This window comes from Morone saxatilis, unplaced genomic scaffold (genome assembly GCF_004916995.1).
Source record: "Morone saxatilis isolate NCDOM2014 unplaced genomic scaffold, NCSU_SB_2.0 Contig0, whole genome shotgun sequence".
Classification (NCBI taxonomy): domain Eukaryota; kingdom Metazoa; phylum Chordata; class Actinopteri; family Moronidae; genus Morone; species Morone saxatilis.
In genome coordinates this window covers 15800905-15808386 of record NW_023339650.1, presented here as the reverse complement: position 1 = coordinate 15808386, position 7482 = coordinate 15800905, and positions in this window count along the sequence as shown.

Sequence of the window (7482 nt, the reverse complement as noted above, 5' to 3'; positions counted from 1 at the left end):
GTGTGTGTTTGTGTGTTTGTGTGAGTTAAATGAGGTGTGAGGAATAAAGATTTGTTGAATTTAAACTCGTTTATAAATGGAAAAGGTGAGTCATTTTCTTTGATTTAATAAAGGTCCTCACCCTTACCTTGTTATAAGGTAAAGGAATTTATTTCAGATAGTATTTAAACTGCTTAACAAATAATGTTTAAAGATAAGTAATAAAAAAAGAATCTGAGTTTTTTTTTTTTTTTGCAGTGTGCACCCCTCTGCTGTATGCTCTACCCAGACTTCCATGAACTGCCCATCTGTTCAACCTCCATGTTTCTCAGCAGACTACTTTTGACTAATTTGATCTTCATTTAGTCGCCTCCGCTTCCATTATGTCCTGTCTTCACTGGAAAATCGCTCCTCCAAATGAGCTCCGAGCAGGAGGAATGTTTATCTGTTGCACACAACCAACACCCTTTGAAGGTTTACTCCAAAACTATCTGGAATAACTTCTAATCGTCGCAACGCCACATGTTGATTCTTTCCATGTTAGACTTGTATTGGAGAGGTTCAAATGAGCATCCTAATTAGAGGCAGCCTCAGTGTCGTGAAATGATTGAGTGATGTCAACCACGGTAAACTAACACTCTAATCACTCTCATCCACAGCTGCTCGGGCCTTAGGTTGAGCAGGAGGTCTTCGAGTTGTTGCTCAGCACTTGTTGCCTAGCAACATATCAAGCTCCGATCAGAGAAGATAAATGACAAATTGCCAAGAAAGTGTCAAATGTGGCTCCTGAATGCACCCTTTGATTGACAGGTGTCCGGATGCCTACTGTAGCTCTCCTGCTGTTTATGCTGGTTGTTTGAATATTTGCAACTCTTGGCTTTGCTTGTTGAGTTAAACAAACCTCCAGCTATACATATTGAAAGAAGAAGAAGAAGTATGCTGACAGCCAGTGCCCTTATTAAAAATATGCCATGCTGGGAGCAAAGGGAGGTGCGAACCAGGCTCTTGAAAGACTCCCCTCTTTCTATGCCTGCAGAGAATTTCAATTTCCCCCAAGAGTCCATGGTTGCTCAGCATGCCTGTGTCCTGCATCCGGCCCTCTGGGTAGAGGCTGAGGGAAAATTGGCTCCAACTGTTCAGGTTTCAAAGATGGTTTTGATGCCTTCTATAACACTATCTGTCAATCATAGTAGTCTTCTCAAAACAAACCGTGCAGCCACAGTATTCTCTGGGTCCTTTCAGAGTCATTGTAGTCCTTCAAAACCATTAGATCTACTCATCCAGAGGACAGGAAATAGTTTACCTAATAGAAATACTCAATGCAGAGCCCTCCATAATAAAGATATTGTCCACACACATCGATGGAAAACATTTCTCTGAGAGCTTACTATGAAAGAATCTTGTGGGCTTTGTTTGTCAAATCATACTATCAAGAAGTATCAACAGAGAGGAAACACCATGGCGCTGCTAGCTGTTCTCAGGTCTTTAGTGTGTCATCACACCTGAAGATGACCACTTTCCAAAGCTGTGAATGTGTGTAGCCTTGAGCCTCAGAACATAATAACCAAGAGCGTGAAATGTGCAAGAAAAAGCCTTATCGTATGTTTTCTTCATCGTCTATTGTAACTATAAATACATTTACAGTACAAGGTTCTGTTTGTGCCAAAATAGAATTGTTGTATAGTGTTTACACAATTCTGTGCTGTCATACATTGAATTGTTGTTTCACATTTGTTAATGACTGCACGGTGTTACCTTTCAGTGGCGTTTGCATCTGTCTGATGTCCTTAATACCTGCTGCCTAATGTGGACTGACATCTGTTGTCGTTTCCGTTTGCTGATGTTGTTTCATCCCTTCATTGTTCACCACGTTCATTTCAGTTTGCGCATCACTTCTGTCGTTATCATTTGCACTTTTCTTTGCTTCTTTGCAGTTTGCACATCACTTGTGACATTTGCATTTTCCCCTAGCTTCTGTGAAATGGAAACAACAGACAGCAGCTTACACTGAGTAGCAGCTGAGAACATCAGATAGATGCAAATGTCAGGTACTCATCTTTGCTTTAAAATGCTCTGAAATCAGAACAACACTATTTTGGTTCAAATGGAACCTCATACTGTATTTATCTGCTATATCACTAATGGTGTCTTCTAATGGTGTATTTCCAGTTCCTTTTAACTCATCCTGATAGAATTGTGTGGATGACCTTTGCATTAAGTGCTACAATTATTTCTAACAAAAACGACAGAGAAAAATGTCCCAATACCTCAGAGTTTTGCCTGTTCAGAGAACTATATACTATACAGTGTGTAGTAACTCACTCATGCTCAAAAATGCGCTTAAAAACCAAAAGGATAAATTATAACTATAACTATATTTTTTAATATGAATTATAATTTGGATCTTATTTTATTATAATTCCTATTGTTGTAATTTTGTTTTATTTTTTTACACAAAAAGGCTGAAAAAATACAATGACATGCACACACACAAATGTGAAGAGATGGTGGAGTGATGGGAAGCCATGTAGCAGCTGCCTGGGAGCAGTTAGGGGTAACAATTAACGGTGCACAGGAGGGGAACACCTCTCCAGCTTCCAGTTCACACTGTGGTCCATGCTGGACTGCGGCCTCCCTCTGGTTCCCAAGTCAAGTCCCTACGAACTGAGCAACTACCGCCCAAGGACATTTGGATATTGTGACATGTTGAAACCATATTGAGAATAACATTATATGAATTTCCCTTGGTGGAATGTCGCATTATTATCACAATTTCCTCTTCCATTCTTTCAAACTTTGCTTATAATGCACATAATGTCATTGCATAGGAAAAAGAAAATAATGCTGTCCTTTGTCAAGCTTGTCAAGATTTTTTAAAGCTTATATCCTTGGATTTTTTTTTAAGTTTGTATTCCCCATTATTTGTGAATTGTGTCTTTTACTTTACTGTAATACAAGGAAGGTGTTTTTAACTGGATATGAAACAGCCTCAATTCAATGCTGATGCCTCTTTACTGTAGATAAACAAACAAGACCATTAGCAAGAAGATTCGCTATTTCTATGTGGCTATTCTAAATGCCTGCCTGATTCCCTTTGAAATCAATGAAACTAGGTGGGAGAAACAGTAAAAGTACCAATACCACATATATATCCATTACAAGTAAACGTGCTGCATTCGAAAGTTAAGTATTATCAGCAATATGTAATTAAAGTATCAAAAGTAAGAATATTTTTATACAGTTAGATAGTTTAGTTTTAAGTGTCCAGTGGTTCCCAATCTTGGGGTTGGATCCCTCTAAAGGATCCCAACATAAATTTGGGCAGCTGTGAGATGGATAATCTACATTCTTAGGGGGATTTTTTCAAAACTATGAAAGTAAGAAACAAGTTGTAATAAACTAGAATTACCCTTTAAATATATATTGGTAATACACTTTAGCACACTAGACAGGGTGACTTACATAAGGACACTGTACATAAAGAACAAGTTTGAAGGGAGAAAATTACTGTACCTGACGTGTGTGAGAATTTACTGATCTGAGTTCTGCTGCAGAGTGCCCATAAAAGATTCACGAACATAGGCGATACTGTACCTGTTCAAGTCCTCCGAGGTGTACAATACAAGCTCTGAGCCTTGTCATGAATATTTCAGGATGCTAATTTCAGCATCCCAACGGATAATTTGAATTTTAAAAAAGCACGCTTTTATGAGAGGTGACAGGAAAAGAGATGAAGATTGTGAAATCTATTTAAAAAAACAGCGTGAACCAAACATACAGCCAACTGAAGCTCACAATAGTCCCTGTCACCGCTGCCATCACAATACAGTGCCTCCTCTGCTGGAACTGATTTTGTTCTGTTTTCCCATTCGCTGATACAGCTATGCAGATATTGGTTTGTGTAACACGACACATTGACTCCATATAGAAGCGAATAAACAGCCCTCAAAACGAATTCCAATCCCAAAGAGTGACATGATTTTCTCAGAGGGTGCCAAATGAAACATCCCACTGTGGTTAATACATCATTTACTATCAGTGTTGTGGTTTAGCTCTTTGCCGTGTGAGATTACAACTCCAGCGATGTACGTTTTCTCCCCCACTCTTTCTCGCAACTTTCAGAGAGTCTGGGGTTTAATCTGACGCTGTCAGGAGTCATCTTTTCACAGCAAACACATCAAAGAGTCTGAGCGAGGATCTGTGTTCTCCTAGGTGCACATTATTCAAATGGGCAAACTTGCTTCTCATGGTTTGGGTTCTACATCTCGTCAGCTTCTGCGGCTGACATGTCGCTGTGAAGCGGTTGAATAGGAGATGAGTTTCTAGTGTCACTCACAGCAGCATCCAGTGGGAAGCTGCAGTGTCTCTGAAAAGGGACTAAAAGATGAGACGCAGAGATAACTGTGCCTACTTCACATCATGCAATGTTTTGGCAGGAGAGCACAGACCTCTTCTACAGCCTGCACCACTAGCCCCATTCCCCCAGCTCTGTCTGTGATGTAGACAGACTGCTGTATGAGAGCTTTACATAAATTCATGAGACTATTTGGCCCTAATTAAAATCCATAAACAAGCGAAGTGCAAGTTCATCTGCAGTTCACAGCAAAATGTCTCATTGATTTCCTGTGTTCTTGTAATAGCCAAGGAATTCTGAATGTTGGCCTTTCTGGGCAAATTCATCGGTTTACAAATAATCTTCCCCTCCGGAAAATCATTCTCCAAATGGATAGTCATGCTACAGAGGTTTTATGTCTCAACCTGTGTTTTTTGTGCATCTTACTTTTTGGTGTTATTGTCTAAAGGGAAATGTATCTCCAGATAATTTTGTACAGACATTAATGGTCCCCAGAGGATAAATCTTAATGATTTTTGTGATCTTTTTCAATAGCATCACCACCGAGTTTGATATTTTTGCCGTCAATGAAATGTCTCCTACATCTATAGGATGCCATGAAATTTGGTGTAGACATTCTTTCATTCATCCTAAAGACTTTTCCTCCAGCGTCACCATGAGGTTGATTTTCATTGGATGGATTGCCATGAAATTAAATTTAGACATGTATGTTCCCCTCAAAATAAATTGTTATTACTTTGGTGGGCTCCTCCAGGCCCATCACCAGGACACAACAATCTCAGCTACTTTGTGTTTGGTCTTACCCCCAAATGCTAGTATGCTAAACTTAGATGGTGTACGTGGAACCATAACTACTAAACATCATGTTAGCAATGTTAAAATGCGTTGTCATTCTGAGGATATTAGCATTATGACTACCACTGTGCCTACATAGCCGATAGCATTTCAGCTATTAAGAGTTGAGTCATGCTTGAGCTAGTTTGTACAATGTGCTTTCTGACCATGTAGGAAATCAAATGTGCTCATATTTGTTCCACACTGGAAGACGAAGTGAAAAGACTGCCATTGAGAGAGGGAGACACGATATCATTTCCCTATGCAAAAAATGAAAAAAGACAGTTCAAACCCATCCTCCTATCAGTGTCACCCCTCCGCACAGCTGGCCAATCACACCATGAAGTGGGTGTGATTCGTTGGCTTTGAAAAGTTACAGATATAGCCGGACGCAAACCCACCAAGTCCTACATGAGGTGTGGAAGGGGGTTTTGGGGCCAACTGGTTCTGATGGAATTTCTTCACAGCTTTAAGCTTGTTGTATTATATTAACACTTTATACTGACTCAGTACATAAATGTGTATATGTATATATGTAGAAATTCTAGTTTTGCTGGTTGGTGAGAGAAAATACATGAAAGCCTCATCGACCTGTTTTCATTTCCATCTGTCCTCTGAGGTTTTTAGCATGTCCTTATTGTAAGACTGCCATGATTTCCTGCCTGGCAGACACAGAATGGTTGGAGGCCCGGCCTGAAGAAGCAGCTCTGCAGGCCACGGAGACTCTGACTTCAAAGGGAGTGACCAGCAGCTGAATGTTCCCTGCATAATTCTCTGGCAAAGCTGAGATCTCATGTTCCCTGCTTTGTTTAGCTTGACCACAACGTAATGTGATGTTCTTCGGAAAGACTACTTGTTACTTGTAGCATGTTCTTCTTCATGTTGTACTCTTAACATACTTTAAATGCATTGGATTCTCTCAATAGGAGCGCTTCAACAGACAAATCATGAAATTACAAACATTTGAAATATAATTACGCACAGTTAGCAGCCCTGTCTAGCAATTTGTTGGAGAAATCTATAATTTTTCAAGTTTAAAATTGCTTAGGCAAGACCAGTAGGGAATAAAATAAATGATAAGGACAGTGGATTCCCTGTTAAGATGTGTCTGCAGCGTACTGAGAATGTTGAGATTAAAACACACTTTGATGAAAAATGGAATTATGAACACAGGCTTGTCCTCACTGAAGGATGCCTTACCAGAAAAAGGGCTGCCTTCCTGAGCCTTGAAGTAAATCCCTTGACATCTCCTGATGTGATTTTTAATTAATTCTGAAGTTTCTTGCAAAAACACGGAAACTTTCCCCTCACAGGGAACATCCTTTTGACTGTGCTGTATGATTTTTGAGGGCAAGTCTTAAATCAGTTGCAAAATGTCACCAGATCAACTTAACTACATTATGGTAACAACAGTTAAGCAAAGTTTCTGTCGCCACATTTTTAAGGCTAAACATTAAAGGAGCTGCCTGGTTGCCAAAACTGTGCAGTGATAAAATAAAGCATCTGATTAAATAAATGTGTCAACCAATGATTTGTTTTGCCAATGCCTTCAGTAGCTTCTTCCTGCCATAGTTTAGATGTACTCTTCTCTGGCAGCAGAGCCAGTGCTAATTACAATGTATGTAGTAATTTGGAGAGATAATCTAGGCCTTCCATATTTATGATGGCATTGACTGAGAATGCTGCCTCAAATAAATTTCCAGACTCGCAGAGAAATGCATGCTTCATTTGCATCAAGTCTGGTTATTGAAAAGTTCTTGGCAAATTCTAACTATTATCGCTGAGCTCTTCATTGGATGACAACTTGTGCCTTGTTGACACATTCTGCAAGAGATTCACTCCCACCAGTAATGAAATTGAGTGAAAGTGACATTTCTGAATTGTTGTGTTTGTCAGTGGTGTAGGCCAGTAGTTCCCAAACATTGTGCCGAGGAACACTGGAGTGCCTTGAGGCAAGTCCAGGTGTGCTATGGGATTTTGTGACAGGCATACATACTGTATAAACCCTCAATTGTTGTTTGTTAATAAATATTTCATGGGTAATATAGAACATATAACATGGTCCAGCACAGGACAACAAGCAAACTTTAAAGACACAAAGTATGAAGCTACAGCCATCAGCAAGTTAGCTTAGCTTAGCATCAAGATTGGAAAGATTGGAAAAAGGGGAACCAGATGAACGGCTTAAATCTATCCAAAGTGTTAAAACAACTAGTATTTTTACATGTGAGAATGTGCTTGATGAGGAGCAGTAACTTCCTGCAGTTGACACAGCTTGTCATTCATGCACTTTGGTTTTTGTACAGATTAAATAA